This window comes from Hibiscus syriacus, unplaced genomic scaffold (assembly GCF_006381635.1).
Source record: "Hibiscus syriacus cultivar Baekdansim isolate YM2019G1 unplaced genomic scaffold, ASM638163v2 tig00018191_pilon, whole genome shotgun sequence".
Lineage (NCBI taxonomy): Eukaryota > Viridiplantae > Streptophyta > Magnoliopsida > Malvales > Malvaceae > Hibiscus > Hibiscus syriacus.
The window spans coordinates 226,191-244,557 of NW_024062431.1; the positions used below are offsets into that span (position 1 = coordinate 226,191).

Consider the following 18,367-nt stretch of genomic DNA (forward strand, 5'->3'; position numbering starts at 1 on the left):
TTATTGACAATGCAACTAGTCTCATTATATTTATAGATAAAGTACACTGATTATGTGCCGATTACAAGTAGCTTCCTCAATCTCATTTAGTTTGGGGTCGAACACATGCACAAAGGGTGAGTTCTTCCTCTTCTTGATGTTTCTTACCCCACCATAAAGATAGTCTCGTAACAAAATAGTTGTTTTACGCCCGGTGGTTCTGGTTCGTCCTCTACTTTCTTTTTCATCGTCAAGCTTCAGTAAGAGACACTGTATTTTCTGCACCTCCAGCTGCAATCTCCCAATCTTTTCAGACCCTTTTCGAGCTTGTTCGGATATTCTCTGCCTCCCAACTCCCACTCATCCAATACTGATGCAGATTTCCATCAAGATGGGACCATGAGCCGTCTCCAGCTTGCGTTTATCAATTTTCGATTAACATCAAATAGTTTGTGATGGCTTCCTCAGCTTCTTCTAGCTGCTCTTTACCGTTCCATATTCAATTCCTTTACCTTTGTTGCCCTTTCCGGTTTTCTCTACCTTCTTCAAATCCTGCACGGTTATTTGAAGATTAGTCAACTTTTGAGCATCAGAATCAAGTCTTTCTAAAACCTTCCTCTTGTTTCCTTTTTGGTCTGGCTCAGTAAATCTCTTGGATTTCTCTTTGTCTACACTCAACTCCTTGACAAGAGATTTTGTAGAGGGGTGATTGCCCTTGTGTGCCTTCACTTTACCAATCCGTTGGTACTCAGTAGGTCCAGTGACAATATTCTGGGCCTTATCAACATTCAAGTCGACATTACCATAGCGATCACTGCCTTCCCACAACTCAAGCATTTGATCATCAACCTCGGCAGGTTCTCTCTGGCTTAACTCATGGGATGAGCACTCAGATATCTGGTCAAGCATAATGTCTTTTGTCATCATCCCATTGTCCTCCTCAGTGATCTCAGGCGTTGCCCTCTGCGTTTTGACACTGTTACCGAGTCCCTCTGCGTTTTGACACTGTTACCGAGTCCCTCTGCAAGTTCAACTTCTTTATCATTCACATGCCTCTTTGCTCTAACACTTTCTCGACGTGAGCTGCTACCACATCTTAACTCTTCAATCTGCCTCGTAGAAGTCTCTAGTTTGGAGTTGAGATTTAAACTTTCCATCGTTGCAACCTTTTCCATTTCCAGCACTGCTTTTTCAATAGCTTTAATTCTCGTATCGGTATTCTGCAAGTCTGAAAAACCATATGGAACTGAGGCATTTTGAGCAACGTTTGTTTGTTGACAGTTATCAGTGTGTGAGTCAGTCCCCGGGTTGGCATCCTGGAAAACAAGATAACTGTTAAAGAATCACAACTAATAACCACCTAAGGCCAATAGCACTGTTTCAATAAATAATAATGTACTGACTACGTTTCATTAATATCCAGCCTATTAAGATCTAAACAGAACTAGCTTACGCCTTCACAAATTGTTAAAAGTATCTAGAAACCACAAATTGGAAAGCATCTTGGTAGAATTAAACGTGATATCTAGGCCTTGAAGAACCAAAACAATACTAGAAACCACATATTCCATTAACAGATATTAAGAAAACAAGTTGTTAAAAGTGTAAATGGAATTTGCTATATATGGTAATAGATAATATGACCAACTAAAAGGAACCCCGCTCCAAAATTTACTTCAATAAAAAAATACTGAACAGCTTTCTCATCAGAAACAAGAAGTTCCAAAAAGAGATAATTTTAGTAAAAGCATGCAGGTCAAGATCTAAGGACATAAATTTGCATTTAAATTTTGAAAGTGAACTAAAAACTAAGAATTTAGAAGGATGGGAAGCGGCAATCAGTTGCTAGTTTAAATAAACCAGCAGATGCTCATTCAGGTCACAAACATACATGGCTGAGTTAGAAATGAAATTGTATGTTGAATCAAATTGTATGAAGACAAGCCATATTGTTTGGGTTTATTAAAATTTAAATAGCAGACATGAAGTTGTAGCAAATGAACGGATGTTACCTTTACCTCATTATAATCAGTGGGAAGTTTAGGATTCAAAATAGTTCGACTCTCCAAAGACATCACACTGTCCATGAGAGAAACAACAGCCGGAACATATGCTGCCAACTGATCTTTAAGCCCTTCATTCTCACATTCTAAGATTTTAACACTTTTTCCCAGCTCTTCTACTTCCATAGCTTTGGACTGACATCTACTTTCAAGGACTTCATATTCTGTACTGAGTTCACAAGCCTTCTCTTCAAGCAATGCTTCATAGACAGCAGATATCTGTAGCTCACCAATTAATGCAGTAGCCCGAGTCTCCCAAACTTCAACCTCATTTCTTCCCTTTTGTAGTTCAACATGCAAACTCTCCTCCCTAAGTTTCCGTTCTTGAAGTTCCTCCAGCAATTTCGATAACTCCCCCACAAGTTTCTGGTTAGTCTGACGAATGCTTTCAATCTCCTTATTTTTAAGATCACATTGAGCTCACAATCCTTCTCTTCAAGCAATGCTTCATGGAGAGCAGAAATTTGTAGCTCACTAAACAATGCAGTAGCCTGAGTCTCCCAAAGTTCAACCTCATTTCTTTCCTTTTGTAGTTCAACCCTCAAACTCTTCACCCTATGTTTCCATTCTTCAAGTTCCTCGCTCAAATTCGATAATTCAGCCTCAAGTTTCTGGTTAGCCTGACGAATGCTTTCAATCTCCTTATTTTGAAGATCAAATTCCACATCGAGCTCATAAGTTTTCTCTCCTAGCAATGCTTCACGGAATGCAGAAATTTGTAGCTCACCAAACAGTGCAGTAGCCTGAGTCTCCCAAAGTTCAACCTCATTTCTTTCCTTTTGTAGTTCCACACTCGAACTCTTCTCCCTATGTTTCCTTTCTTCAAGTTCCTCGTGCAATTTTGATAACTCGGCCTCATATTTCTGATTAGCCTGACGAATGCTTTCTTTTTTTGATAGGAATAGGAGGCCTCATTAAAAACCTCCCTCTTAGTTGGCTCTTGTGAAAGAGGCAACTAGCGGAAGGAGGAAAAGAGTACCTCATTTTATTAATAACCCATAATTACATAAGATACAACTTACATAATAAACTTCCCTAGATAAAATACATAACACTACAACAACATAACACACCTCACCAATCCCCTCTTTGCTAACTTGTCTGCTTCCCAATTACAACTCCTTGGAATCCAATAATAATAATAGCAGATACATAGGCCCCAATTTCCTCAACCAAAGAGCTACAGAACGTTGGGGCAGAAATAGGTATCAAGATCCAATCCACTGCTTTCCTGCAATCACTCTCGAGGATAAGTCTTCCCTTCGTTGCCCACTCCGATGAAAGAAATACATCAATTCCCTGCTTAATAGCTTTTAACTCGGCTAACATAGGAGGGCCTGGTCCCACAGCCATAGAGAAAGAGGCTAAAATAGAGCAATTGGAATCTTTCAAAACTCCTCCAATTCTTCCCTGCAGCCCATCCCCTCTCACCGCCCCATCAACATTGAATTTAAAGAAATCATGAGGGGGTGGAGACCAACAAATAACCTTCTTCTTCTTAGATATCTTATTATGGATTCTGTCCGCAAGCGATGGATCCCCTATTAATAAGTCAGCCTGAATGTTAACAAGAGAAAATTTAGCTAAGAACCATTTAGCCAGCCTAAATCTGGTTATAAAGAACATAGATGAGCTATCAAAATTCTAGTTTTCAAATACCACCGAATTCCTTGCTTTCCATAGTGACCATAAAACTACTCCAGGAATAAACTTCCAGATGGTAGAGTACTCCCAAATATAGGACCAAGAACAAAGTAGTGAAACCGGATCTTGGGGCAAAACTGTAGAAATATCCCAAAAATTAATGAATCTATTCCACAACTCCATTGCAACCGAACAAGATACAAAAAGATGTTGAATTGACTCCTCAAAGTTATGACATAATGGACACTGGACATTTTCCAGATTAATTCCTCTCTTCTTAAGTTCCACTCTAACAGCCACTTTCCCATGAGAAATCTGCCATAGGAAAGTTTCCACTCTAGGAGGTACCAAACCAGACCAAACCCACTTCTTCCACTGGAAATTATCTCCATTTCTGCTTGAAAGAGCAATTCTGCATGACTTAACCGAGAACAAACCATCACCATTCCCCGACCACCCAAGGAAATCATCTACTGATTCAGTCAGGCGAATATTATCAATCAAAAGCATTAATGACATCCACTGATCCAATTCCCAGTCACATAAGTTTCTCCTTAACTGAATATTCCAAATCCAACCATTATTTTCAAAGCACCCAAAATCTGCAACTTTTCCTTTTTTATTGTTCGATAGAGCGAATATCCTAGGGAACTGACTCTTTAAGGAAGAGCCATTGACCCAATCATCATTCCAAAATTCAATTGATCTACCATTCCCCACGTGAATCTTCGAATTGGACCTCAAGCACTCCCCTATCCGATCCTCTTTCTCATAATTATTCAAAATACCTCTCCAAATCCAAGAGTCTACAGGAGAAACGGCATTGCATATTGGCAAGGATAAATTACTGACATTAAGCTTACAACACAGTAATTTTTTCCACTGAGCTTCCTTCTCGTTTGCATACTTCCAAACCCATTTCTCTAGCAATACTCTATTCACCAATCTCATGTCCAAGATTCCCAAGCCACCCTCGTCATAAGGTTGACACACCTTATTCCAATTTATCCAATGGATCCGTTTATTGGCTTGTTCTTCACCCCAAAGAAAACTAGCCATTATAGAGTTTAGTTTCTGATTAACCTTCAACGGTAATTTAAAGATAGAAATGTAGAAAATAGGTAAAGAATACAGCACCGATTTCACCAACACCACCCTCCCAGCCATCGATAAAGAGGAAACTTTCCAACCTTCTAGCCTGCTGTACACTTTCTGCAGAACTGGCTCCCACAATACTTCTGAATTTCTAATTGCACCTATTGGTAAACCAAGATAAGTCATAGGAAAATAACCCATCCCACAACCTGCTTCAGATGCCCAATCTTTGACAATGTCCTCTTCCAAATTAACTCCAAACAGTTTACTCTTAGACAAATTGAGGTGAAGCCCTGAAATTAGACTAAACACCCTCAAAACTCTCCTTAAATTGAGAATTTGAGTTGAAGAATCTCTGCAGAATAAAATAAGATCGTCTGCAAACTGTAAATGAGTCAAATTAAATGTATTATTCTCCTTACCGATACTAAACCCTTCAAAAAGACCTAGATTCGCAGCCTTACACAACATTAAATTCAAGAGTTCCCCAACTATGTTAAACAACAAAGGGGACAAACTACAACCTTGCCTCAACCCCTTGCCCATCTGAAATTCTGCTGTTGGAGAACCATTAACGAGAACTGAAATTGAAGCAGAAGAAATACAGTACCGAATCCAAGAAATCCATTTCTCCCCAAATCCCATGATCTTCAATAATCTCAAAATAATTGGTCATTCGACTGAGTCATAGGCTTTACGAAAATCAATCTTGAAGACGACTCCTTTCCTTCCTTTTTTCCTCCAAAAGTCTATGGATTCATTGGCCATAAAAGCACAATCAAGCAGCTGCCTTCCAGGAATAAATGCAAACTGAGAGGGGCTGATAAGATCTTTAATAACTGAAACCAGCCTTTTCGATAAGATTCTGGAAATAATTTTGTATAAGGTACCAACTAGGCTAATTGGTCTATAATCTTCAATACCTTCTGGATTAAGTCTCTTAGGAATCAATGTAATGAAAGCATGATTGACCCCATGCTCCCAACTCCTCCCTCTATGAAAATCATTCACAAACTTCATAAGATGATCCTTCAAGAAAGGCCAGAATTTCTTAAAGAAGCCCATCGTGAAACCATCTGGACCCGGGGCTTTGGCACTGTCCGCATGAAAAACTGCTTCCCACACTTCTTGTTCTGAAAATATGACCTCCAGACTATTCTTCTGCTCCTCTGTTAATTTCATGAAATTGAAATTGATTTCTTCCACCTCTAATGTATCTTTAGAATTGTAATTCTTCTTAAAATAATCATAAACAAAGGCCTTCAACTTATTCGGGTTTGAACACTCTTCATCAGCAACTTTCAATGACGAAATAGAATTTATTCTGTTTCTATTCAATGCTGTTAAGTGAAAAAACCTCGTGTTCCTTTCCCCATCCTTGCTCCATTTCAATCTTGATCTCTGTAGCCAAATACTCTCTTCTCTTCTGTGCAGCTTCCACAATTCGTGTCTAGCCATTCTCAGCATGTCCCTTTCTTGCATTGAAATTCCACCATTTTGTAGCTTCAGTTCCCAACCATTAATCTTACCTTCTAATTCTGAAATCCCTTCAGATATCCCACTTAAATTCCTATTAGGCCACTTCTTGATCTGCTGTTTTGTTCCTCGAAGTAAAGAAAACAACCCCATTCTACCATTACCCATCATAGGGTTAGACAAAGACTTCTGAACCAATCCAGCAAACCCGTCTTCCTCTAACATGTAATTATAAAATCTAAAAGGCTTCGGTCCCCAATTGTTGCATTCTTCTGCTAACACTACCGGATTATGATCCGAGAGGGACTTGGGTAGCATTTTTTTGTATCACTTTTGGAAATTTGTTAAGGAAAGAGCTGCTAATTATAAATCTGTCAAGCCTTACCCAAGTGGGATAATCTCTATTGTTGCACCAAGTAAATCTTCCACCAACTAACTAAAGATCCATAAGATTAGTGTGTTGTACAAAGGATCTAAACAAATCCATGCAATGCCAATTTTGAGATACTCCACATTTCTCCTCGGTATCTAAATATGCATTAAAATCTCCCCTTATACAAACTGGCTGATTTAGACCTTGAACAAAGCACAACAATTCCCTGAAAAACTCCTCTTTATCCGCCTCTACTGATGGACCATATACATTTATGATAACACACTCAAAGTTAAGCAACTTGAACTTCCCTGACAACGCCATGAATCTGTTCTGGATATGTTCTGCTGTGACCTCAAAAATGTTTTCATCCCACATAAATAACTGTCCACCAGCCGAGCCCTCGGCAAGATTGAAGCTACCACCTTTCAAAATATTACCCCCTAACTTCCTCCATAGACCTGAATGGCAAACATTCAGCTTTGTCTCCTGTAGTAAAAGAATAACCGGCTTCTCTCTATTAACAAGTCTGGCCACTTCTCTGGTTTTTTCTCTTCTTCCTAGACCCCTAACGTTCCATGTTATTATTTTGAACTTTGACATTAGAAATAACTGTCATACAAACCAACACAAACCAAAAACATTCATACTCCCCCGAGAAGACCCCTTCATCTCCATCTTAAATATCTCTTCCTCTAATAGATGCTGACCCCCTTTAAAAGTAATTCCCAACAAATCACAGATCTCTCTAGTTGCAGCAGCCTCGTTCCTAGCTTTAACTGAAAGTTGAGAAGACTCAGATAACTCCCTATCTTGATCCACCGAATCCCTGACCATCCTCCTAACAACCCTTCTATAGACTCTGTTATAAAAACTGATAGCCACTTTACTGTCTGAGCACACACTCCCTGAGCGATGTGGAGCTATTCTCAATGTCCTCTGATTCATCTTCTTTTTGACAGGAAGTATCCTCTGATTTTTAAGACTTTTAGATCGAGAACTACTCTTCACATGATTGATAACTGGAACTGGGTGATCCTCCTTTGCTAAAAATTGACCCACCCTCATTAGTTTTGAAGAACTTCCCACGTGGTTCTCATTATTCCTGGTCCTTATACTTGGAATTGATACACTTCCCTCATTTTGACTGCATTGCTTATCCTCCATAACCTTCTTCATCTTCCTTGGTCCATCCACTTGATCATCTGACCTTATATCCCTTTCTGCATACTTATGGGTCTGAAAGTTGCATACATGATCTCCATCCAGACTCCTCTGGCCAGCAGACTGAACTATCTCCACGTTAACACCCTGTTCACTTGGAACCACCATCTCCCCCTGCATATTCTCCTTAATCACCCCAGCCAGTTTTGAAGATCAGTCACCAGACAGTTTCAGAATTTGCTTCTTTTGGTCTTCTCCTATCAGCTTGACTTCTTCATATTTACTCTTCAGACCCTCCACAACTATCTGCAGTTGGGATCTCTCCTCTTGAGTTGCACTGAGCATCTGTTCGGCTCCCAAAAGCTCATTCGCCTTCAGGCATAATAGATCCTTTCCCTTCACAACTTCATCGTTTAACTGATTGCAAACACATCTAACTGAAACCAGTTCATTCTCCAAGTTCTGCACTGAATCCTTGAGATGTGAGTTTTCCACTTGCGCTTCTTCAAACTTGATCTCCATTATCCTCAGTTTTCCCTCAAGATCAACGTTGAAACATTTGAGTTTATCCAGGTTGGCATTGAGATGCTTTATTTCCACAGAATTGTCAGCAATAATGTCCTCGAAAATAAGAGAGATGTTACTTTGAGATATTGCTTCAGTAAAGATAGTATAGTTTTCCTCTTCTAGATTATGTTTCTCCTTGGTCAAGTCTGAAACTTCCTTCATCAAAGTCCTTTTCTCATCTAGCAACTTGTGATTCTCTTCGACTGAACTTCGATATGCCCTTTGCAATTCTAATAGTTTCCCACAAACACTCCCCATTTCAGTCTGCAAAACTTCTTCTCTTTGACCTCCCTCTATCACTTTTGATCTCAGTTCTTCATTCATTTCTGCAAGCTTTTCGGCTCTGTTTTGCAGTTCTGAAAACTGCTCAGACTGAACCTTCAACTCCTGATGCAGTGAATTATTCTCTATTGCAAGAATTTCTGCTTCTAGTTTCAGTTGCCTACGAACTCCAATAAAAACTGAATTCTCAATTATGAATTGTTGATTTTCATCTAGAGACTTCAGAAGTGAAGTTTGCATCTTCCAGAGCCTGCCGAATATGCAGTCAAGAACTGATTGATCTTGTTGGATTGTATCATCATAATCACAGACATCATTAATCTCAAGAGACTTCAACACCTGATAAAGCCCCATCCTCAGAACAGTAATTTGGTCAAATAAGGATTTTATATCTGTCTGTTTCATGGAATTTCCAAGCTCCAATTCCGAAATAAGTTCTTCTGATAATTTAGAGGCTTCCAAGAGCTTCCTACACTCAAGCACCATAGAAAAATTATTATCTTCTAGATCTTGAGTGCATTTCTGCAAGATGAAGGTTTCTACATGAGCATTCATGGTCTTCTCCAGTTCCTCTTCGTATTCTTTCTTTACGCGCAGATTTTCTGCTTGTAGAAAATGGATCTGAGACTCCATAGATGTAGCTCGGGTTTCATTCAACTTCACAAAACTAGCATATTCTTGTTTTTCAGCATCTAGGGACCTTTTTAGTTCTTCTACTTCAAGAAGTGTTGAATCTCTCTCTTTCTCCAGAACCACATGTTTTTCTTCTAATTGCTTGTATCTTTTCTCCAAATCTTCCAGCCTTTTCTGACTGACATTCAACTCAGACATCAAGCATTCTCTATGTGTTAGCAAACTCGACTTCTCATCACCAAGCAACAGGCATGAATTCTCTAAGCTCTTTAAGTTTTCCCTTAATCTTTCAAGTTCGACATTTGAATCACAAAGGGAATTTTCCAGTTCTGAAAACTGCTCTGACTGAACCTTCAACTCCTGATGCAGTGAATTATTTTCTGTTGCAAGATTTTCAGCCTCAAGTTTTAGTTGCTCAAGCAAACCAATAAGAACCGAATTCTTAAGTATGAATTGTTGATTTTCATCTAGAGACTTTAGAAGTGAATTTTGCATCTTTTGGAAACCGCCAAATATACAGTCAAGAGCTGGTTGGTCTTCTCTGATCGTATCATCATAACTGTGGATAGCATCAATCTCAAGAGTCCTCGACATTTGATAAAGTCCCATCCTCAATTCGGCAATTTGATCAAATAAGGACTTTATCTCCATCTGTTTTGTGGAATTCCCAATCTCCAATTCAGAGATAAGATTTTCAGATAATATGGATGCTTCCAAGAGCTTCCTACACTCAAGTGATAGAGATAAATTCTTCTCTTCCAGATCTTGTGCGCATCTCTTCAAAACGAAGGATTCTACATGAGCATATGTGGCCTTGTCAAGTTCCCCTTGTAGAAAATGGATTTGGGACTCCATAGAAGTAACTAGGGTTTCATTCAACTTCACAAAACTAGCATGTTTTTGCATTTCAGCATCTAAAGACTTTTGTAGCTCTTGTACTTCATGAAGAGTCGATTCCCCTTCTTTCTCCAGGCTGGCATATTTTTCTTCTAATCTCTGATATCTCTTTTCAAAATCTTTCAGCCTTTCCTGACTATCTGAGTTATCAAGCCAAACTTCTCAGCACCAAGCAGTAGGCATGAGTTTTCTGCACGCTTTAACTTTGCCCTCAATCCTTCAAGTTCAGTGTTTGCATCACAAAGGGAAGTCTCCAGTTCTGAAAGCTGCTTGAACTGAACCTTCAAGTCCTTATGCAGTAAATTTTTCTCTGTAGCAAGACTTTCTGCCTCAAGTTTCAGTTGCCCAAGCAAACCAATAAGAACTGAATTCTCAATTGTGAATTGCTGATTTTCATCCAGAGACTTTAGAAGTGAAATTTGCATCTTTTGGAGCCTGCCAAATATAAAATCAAGAACTGATTGGTCTTGTTTGATTGTCTCATCATAACCATGCATAGCATCCATATCTAGAGTCTTCAACATCTGATAGAGCCCCATCCTCAGTATAGTAATTTGATCAGACAAGGATTTGATCTCCATCTGTTTTTCCGAATTACCAAGCTCCAATTCAGAAATAAATTTTTTGGATAGTTTGGAGGCTTCAAAGAGCTTCCTACACTCGATCAATAGGGACAAATTCTTCTCTTCCAGATCCCGTGCACATCTCTGCAAAACGAAGGTTTCTACATGAGCACTCATGGCCTTGTCCAGTTGCTTCTCATATTCTTTCTTTCTGCATAGACTTTCCCCTTCTAGAAAATGGATTTGAGATTCCAGAGAAGTAACCAGGGCTTCATTCGATCTCACAAATCTAGTATGTTCTTTCTTCTCTGCATTTAGTGACTTTTGTAGCTCTTCTACTTCATGAAGCATCGATTCTCTCTCTTTCTCCAGCCCCACATTTTTTTCTTCTAATCCCTGATATGTTATTTCCAAGTCTTCCAGCCTTTTCCGACTGACATTCAACTCAGAAATCAAACCTTCTCTCTGTGTTATCAGGCCATACTTCTCATTGCCAAGCAGCAGGTATGAACTTTCCAAGCTCTTTAGCTTTGCTACTGATACTTCTAGCTCGGCATTTGCTTTAAAAAGGGAAGTCTCCAATTCTGATAACTGCTCAAACTGAACCTTCAACTCCCATTGCAGTGAATTCTTCTCTGTGGAAAGATTTTTCGCCTCAAGTTCCATTTGCCCAAGCAATCCAATAAGAACTGAATTTTCAATTACGAACTGCTGGTTTTCATCTAGAGACTTTAAATGTGAGTTTTGCATCTTTTGGAGCCTGCCAAATATACAGTCAAGAATTACTTGATCTTGTTTGATAATATCATTAGAAGCATGGACGTCAATCTCAAGGGTCCTCGACATTTGATGAATCCCCATCCTCATTATGGTAATTTGATCAAATAAGGATTTTATCTCCATATCCTTTTTGGAATTTCCAAGCTCCAATTCTGAAATAAGTTTTTCAGATAATTTGGAGGCTTCCAGGAGTTTCCTACATTCAAGCAGTAGGGATAAATTTTTCTCTTCCAGATCTTCCGCACATTTCTGCAAGATGAAGGTTTCTACATGATAAATTTCACAAAACTAGCATGTTCTTGTTTTTCAGCATCTAGTGACTTTTGTAGCTCTTCTACTTCACGAACTGTTGATTCTTCTCTCTTTCTCCAGGGCCACATGTTTTTCTTCTAAGCCCTGATATAGTTTTTCCAAATCTTCCAGCCTTTTCTGACCGACATTCAACTCAGAAATCAAACTTTCTCTTTGTGTTATCATGCCAGACTTCTCATCACTAAGCTGCAGGCACGAATTTTCTAAGTTCTTCAATTGTACCCTCAATCCTCCAAGTTCAGCATTTGCATCAAAAAGGGAATTCTCGAGCACATTATTCTTCTCCGAAAGCTTCTCCAGATTCTCAGTCGCAATCTCTAACTGAGACATAAGTGTGTCCTTCTCAGCTGCAAGGGTGGATTTCTCAATCAAAAGAGATTGACAGGATTCTTCCAATAACTTTATTCTCCCCTGAACACTTTCTAGTTCAACATTCAAATCTGACAATGAATTCTCCAAAAGGGGCTTTTTTCTCAATAAGTTTCTCCATGGTTTTCAACTTCTCTAGAAGAACAAGCTTTTCGCCTCTGTCTCTCTCGCAGACATATTTTAGCTCTGTGTTCTCATCTTGTAGTTCCTTCACAGTTGATGCAAAGGTTTCTGCATTTAAGCCAACTGACTCCAGTTGCCTTGTCATATCTTGATGTCTTTCATTAAAGCCATAGAGTTCCTCTTTCAAACAGTAGATTTCTTGCTGCAGAGCATTTCTTTGCTCCACTCTAAGTTCTGCTTCAAGTTTTGCTGTAGCCTCCCTTAAGCTTAAGATCTCATCTTGCAAATTCTTGATGGACATTACTGAACTCAAATTTGAGTTCATTCAGGCCCTTGTTCTCCTCCTTGACCTTCTGTAGCACATCCTCTAAACTTCGCTTACGAGTTTCAGTGACCTGTAAAAGTTGAGCCCTATTCTCAAGCTCCATGGCCAGAGATCTGAGTTCTTCCTGAGATTGAGAGTGTAAATGCTGCAGAGTTTGAAATGCTGTTTCAGCCTCCATGTACCTCAAGCTCTCCTCTTGTAGGGAAGTCCAAAGCCTCCCCAACTCCTCCTGTTTCTTTGTTAATTCTTGACTTTGATCCCCAGCTTTTTGCACCAAAGATTCCAATTCAGTATGCAGACTCTGATTGGTTCTCTCCAACTGACTACACCTTTCTTCAGCACCTTTTAAGTTCACAGCCCCCTCATCTATCTTACTGCGAAGCCTTTGAGCCTCCTCCTGAGCACAAGCAAGTTCGTGTTCCAGGCTAGAAATTTTCTCTATGCATTTCTGGTACTGAAGCTCAACTAGTTCCTTATCTTTGGTCAGCTCAAAAACTACTTGCTTTAAAGTTTCAAGTTCACCTTCAGCTTTCTCTGCTCGTTCAGTCATCCTTCTGGCCTTTTCTTCAGCATTCAATAGTTTTTCTTCCAGATTGCTTATTGTCTCTGAACACTGCTTGAAACGAGCAAGAGCATCTTCCTTTTCGGCTTCTACTCTGGCTATGTCCTGCTTTAAGGTTTCAGCTTTACTAGCTCGCTCATTCAGTTCTCCAGCATCCTTTTGTACTTGAGAAATACTATTCTCAAGATTATTTATTTTGTCCAAGCACTGCTGGTACTGAACAAGATTTGCATCCTTTTCAGCCTCTAATTTGGTGAGGGCATCCTTCAAAGTCCGAATTTCAGCTTCAGCTTGACTTGCTCGTTCATTAAGCCCCCGAGAATCTTCTTGAGCACGAAAGACTTCTCCCTCTAGATCAGACAATCTCTCCAAACTCTGCTGGTATTGTAGTAGGCCAGCTTCTTTTTCAGCATCTAATTTAGCAACAGCATTCTTCAACGTAAAAACTTCCATCTCGGCTTTAGTCATTCGCTCAGACTCAGATGGGACTCGAGTCCTAAGATCAGATCCCATGTTGTTTCGGGGACTTTGTTCTTTCTCCCCTTTATCGTGAAAGTTAAGGCCTTTTCTTGCCCTTCCTTCCATAAATTTCATGCAGTTTGTAGCATCTTCAGAACCAAACAAATAGTTGAACTGCTTCAGACACTTTCTGATCATTACAGATTCGGATCCTTCTGTGAATGCCCCATTCCTCTTGGTAGCATGTGAAGAGAATCCCAAAGCATCCTTCTGCAGCTCATTAGGCTCCAACGATGCTTGCATTGGTGGTGGCATCTCAGGTGTTCGGGGATCAACCTCAGCAGCAGAACCTCCAGGTGACTCATCCGCAAATGCACCAGGAACTTGATTTGGAAACACTTCTGCCATGGTCCGATGAGCCTGACGAAGCACCCCAGTCGCATGATCATATCTTTCAGCCAATGAACGGTATGCTCGATAAAACTCTTCTACTAATTTTGTTAACTCTGGCCGTTTCTTGTAAAACATCTCTGCTCGCCTAGCAAAGGAATCAGCATCTTCTTCAATGAGCTTGATCATTTGCTTGACTTTAGCATCCATGTCTGTTCAAGAAGATATTTTGATGGTCAAAATACAGGCATACAGAGAGAGATTGAAAATTAAATGCCGAAATTTTAAAAAAAAATCATGGAATGCAGGAAACCACAATCTCATTACCCTAGACAAAATCTCATTGGCTTTCATTAACAAATTAACCCTTCCGAACTTTGTTTGATTAATAAAAACCACTATGCAAAGATGGTTATGCCCTTTACCTAGAGCGGCAAAACCAGACCACATAACTCATCAAGCTTCTAAACCATGGTTGTATGCTCGCTTTAACTAATGTCAACTTTTATCACTCAACTATACACTGCTAATCATATCATTGCTTCTTGTAACAATTAAATAGTTGCAACAGTGGTGTACCTGTGAGATTCTCCTGGAGCCATTTTGAGTTTTTTTGGGCTTATGTGGCTGTTCCACCACCATGAATACATGCCTTTAGAATCTGCTTGATTCACGGTCGCCATGACTTCAGTCCTCGGCACCACCGCTTCCAGATACCCGAACACAGATTACAACTCTTAATTCCGTAAATGAGGATATGAATCTGCACAGAACCAGGTTTTTATGATTACAAACTAGCCATTTTCAATGTCTAAAATCAGTCCCGGTGCTTCATTCCTGAAAATAGAAAACAAATGCAATTCCGTTTTCTAATTGGTCATGTGAGCAAGAACATAAAAGATCAAGTAGAAACAGCATGAAAAATAACCTGATCAATCAAGAGATTAACAAAGCAATTAATAAATGTTAACCATTGCCTTCAAAATTGCCACAAAATATCTGATCAAGGAAAAACATTACCAAAACAGGTGGTTGATACAGTAAGGTAGAATCTGATCAATCAAACATATTATACTTTAAGAAAAAGTAAAGATTCACAGTAAAAAAACACACAGCATTTGAATCATAAACAACAATATGATCAACAAATAATTGATAATCAGAGTCATTAAAATTCAGCAAACAGGGAATGTAAGACATGAAAATCACAAAATACTTACCAAAATTTTCATATAAAAAGAAGAGAAAAAGAAAAATCCGGTTTCTGGGTTTTGATTATTAGCAGCTAATGATGAACAAACAATTAGCTGCTTGAATTTTCATTTTGGTGCTTCACCCCATTTCTGAACGATCTTATTCTGTGTTGCAACTCTCCTTCTTTCTCTCTCTCTCTCTCTCTCTCCCTCTCTCTCTCTCGGAGCTGTTTTTGGTTGCTTTTTCAGTGCTGGGTTTTGATGCTATTTGGGAAACAATTTCAATGATGGGAAGAAAACAAAAAACAAATGGGCAGAAGACAAGAAAATACCCATTAATGAACAGTGAAGCACCTAACAAAACAAAGAATTTAAGGAGTGTAAAATGACTTTAAATCTTTTTTTATGTATTTGTCTCGTATTTGCATTGGGTTTTCCGGTGAAGTGTTTTGAAGAAAAAGAGGACAAAACGGGAGCAGAGGGGAAAAAACACAGAGATTTGGTTAAGGGAAATGACCAAGCTGTCCCCTTTGGCATTCGCCGTCGGGTTTAAGGTTCCAATAAATGACGTGCGGCTCGTGTCGTGTTTTTATTTAGTTTACTCTGACTTCGGTAAGAAAATATAACAAGTCTCGATAATAAATAGTTTATAGAAATATATAGGGTAAATTACATGTTTAGTATTCTAATTATAACTTTTATTCCATTTTAGTCATACAATTATTTTTGAAAAAATCATGTGTACAAATTTAATAATAATACTAACATATTATCATTAAAGTTAATTGCATTAGAACGTACTAAATCGAATTGCTATATCTATATATACTATAAATTCTCGATTAAATTAATATCATGATCAGTTAAACAATTAATATTTACTTTAAAAGACAATAAATACTATTATAATGGTATTTTAGTTTTTATGTACTTATATAATCTTTAGATAAAATAACAAAATATATTCTTTTATGTTAATAAATTTATATGCACATTTTTATCACTTTATTCATTTTAAAAATTATATAATGTATTTTTTGTCTATCATCAATAACAACAATTTGCTACTAACAACTAGGTGATTTAATGGGATGAGATACTAGATCTTTTAAGTAAGTTAAGGGTTCAAATCATGCAATTGTGAATGAAATAAATTAGGTTGAGAGAATCGTCCTTACATCTGTAGTACTCGATTTGAATTAATCGATCAATAGATTAGATATCGGTAATTATAAAAACAACAACAACAACGTGAGTACGATGGAATTTAGGGTATACGTATAACCCAATATATATAAACAAAAGGCTTATGCAAAGACAAAAATGTGAATTGTTGATTGGAAGATAGAGATAAGGGTTTGAGAAATTGGATTAGGAAGTCGGACCAGATGACTCAAAATGAGTATAGTGTATACGTCAATATCCAAAGTAGTTGATGAAAATTTGGCTTCCACCGCCTCCAAATGGGGACAAACATATGAGGCCGTCCAAATCAAACTTTTTTTAGTTTCTTTTCAATAAATTGATTAGGTCGAATATTTTTATTATTATGTATAAATTATAAATTTATTTTTGTATTATAATTTTACTTTTTTAGATTTAATACATTTTAGATTTTGAAATCTCAGATTTAAACGATAGTTTTTAAATTTAGTAAGTCAAACTTTTACTATTAATCCATATATTATATAAAAAATGTAAATTTAATTCGCACCTTTCAATTTTATAATTGTAAATCTCTATAATTCAATTATATTTTCTCTGTATTATTTAGATTTTAAAATGTATAAATACATACTGACTGTATTTATTTTTCATCACATGTTTTACGTATGCTCCTTATTAGATTTGAGCTACCATTAAATACTCAAGATAACAGTTAGACTAAAGAAAGAAACTTTATTAATATAACATTGATATTTTGAATATTTAGTTAAAACATTTTTAAAATTCAATGACTAATTTAAAGATTATAGTTGGAAACAGTGGGTGAAATTAAGCATAATTAAATTAAGACATCAAAACCTATTATCCAGCTTAAAATTATTGCCTCTTAACGGAGAAAATGTAATTTTTGATAAGTACATGTAGTTTGCCTATAAGTCCATGAAGTTGATCTGACTGTCATAGTTGAGTTCCCTTTCACTAACAATATGAATAAAACCCACAACCTAACTCTTCATTAATTTTTTTCTCATGTAATATTTCTTATCATGCTTTTGTAAATAAAAATAAGAATAATCATAAAATAACTATATCATTTTTTCCAAATAGGTGCCTAGATTTTTTAAAATCATATGTTGTCTAATATTACGAACGTTATCATTTTGGGTGCTCAGGATGTATAAGGTCACTAAAAAATTTCGTCAAGTGACACATGTCACGCTCTTGTAATTTTATTTTATTTTTAATAAAAATATATATTTATTTGAAAAACATATTGTTTTAAATTACAAGGCCCCAAATCCCTAACACTAACCCTAACCTCCCTTATCTATCACGATCGCCGTCGCCGTCGCCGTCCTTGCCATATCCTTGGTCATCCGTCAACTCCCTTGTCGTTGTGCACGTTGTTGGATCGTCTGGGTGTCACAAATTTGGGGTTTGAGTTCGCTGGAGATACATTTTTGGTTCGTGATTTTGTCGTTTCTTTCGTCAAAGACAACATTTATGGTTGTGCTTAGCTTGTCATAAGGTGGAGGTTCTGGTAAAGGTTCGGTCAATGTCAAACGACGACAACTAGCATGAGTTTAAGGATTGAAATTAGAGTTTTCAAAATTTCGAGATTTTTGTTCAAGTTTTTCAAAAAAAATTGTTTTTTTTAAATAATTTTTTTAAATTATCAAAACTTGGCATAGGTCACTTAACGGTGAAATTTAACAGCCGTTACGGTCGGACACCTAAAATAGTAATTTTTTGTAATGTTATACACTTGAATGATTCAATAAAAAAATTTGGACACATATTTGAGAAAAGTGGTATAATATGGACACTTAGTTTATAATTCAGCCACAAAAAACATTTTATAAGGTTAATAAGGAGAGAACAGAGAAATATATAAATTATATATATATAATTTATCTATTAGAGAAACTATAGACATATAAAAAATTACTGT

At 37.5% G+C, this 18,367-nt stretch overlaps 1 pseudogene; it reads right to left on the reverse strand.

Moving 5' to 3' along the window:
- Positions 1-12: 12 nt before the first annotated feature.
- LOC120209186 lies at positions 13-14,886 on the reverse strand (annotated as a pseudogene).
- Positions 14,887-18,367: the final 3,481 nt, after the last annotated feature.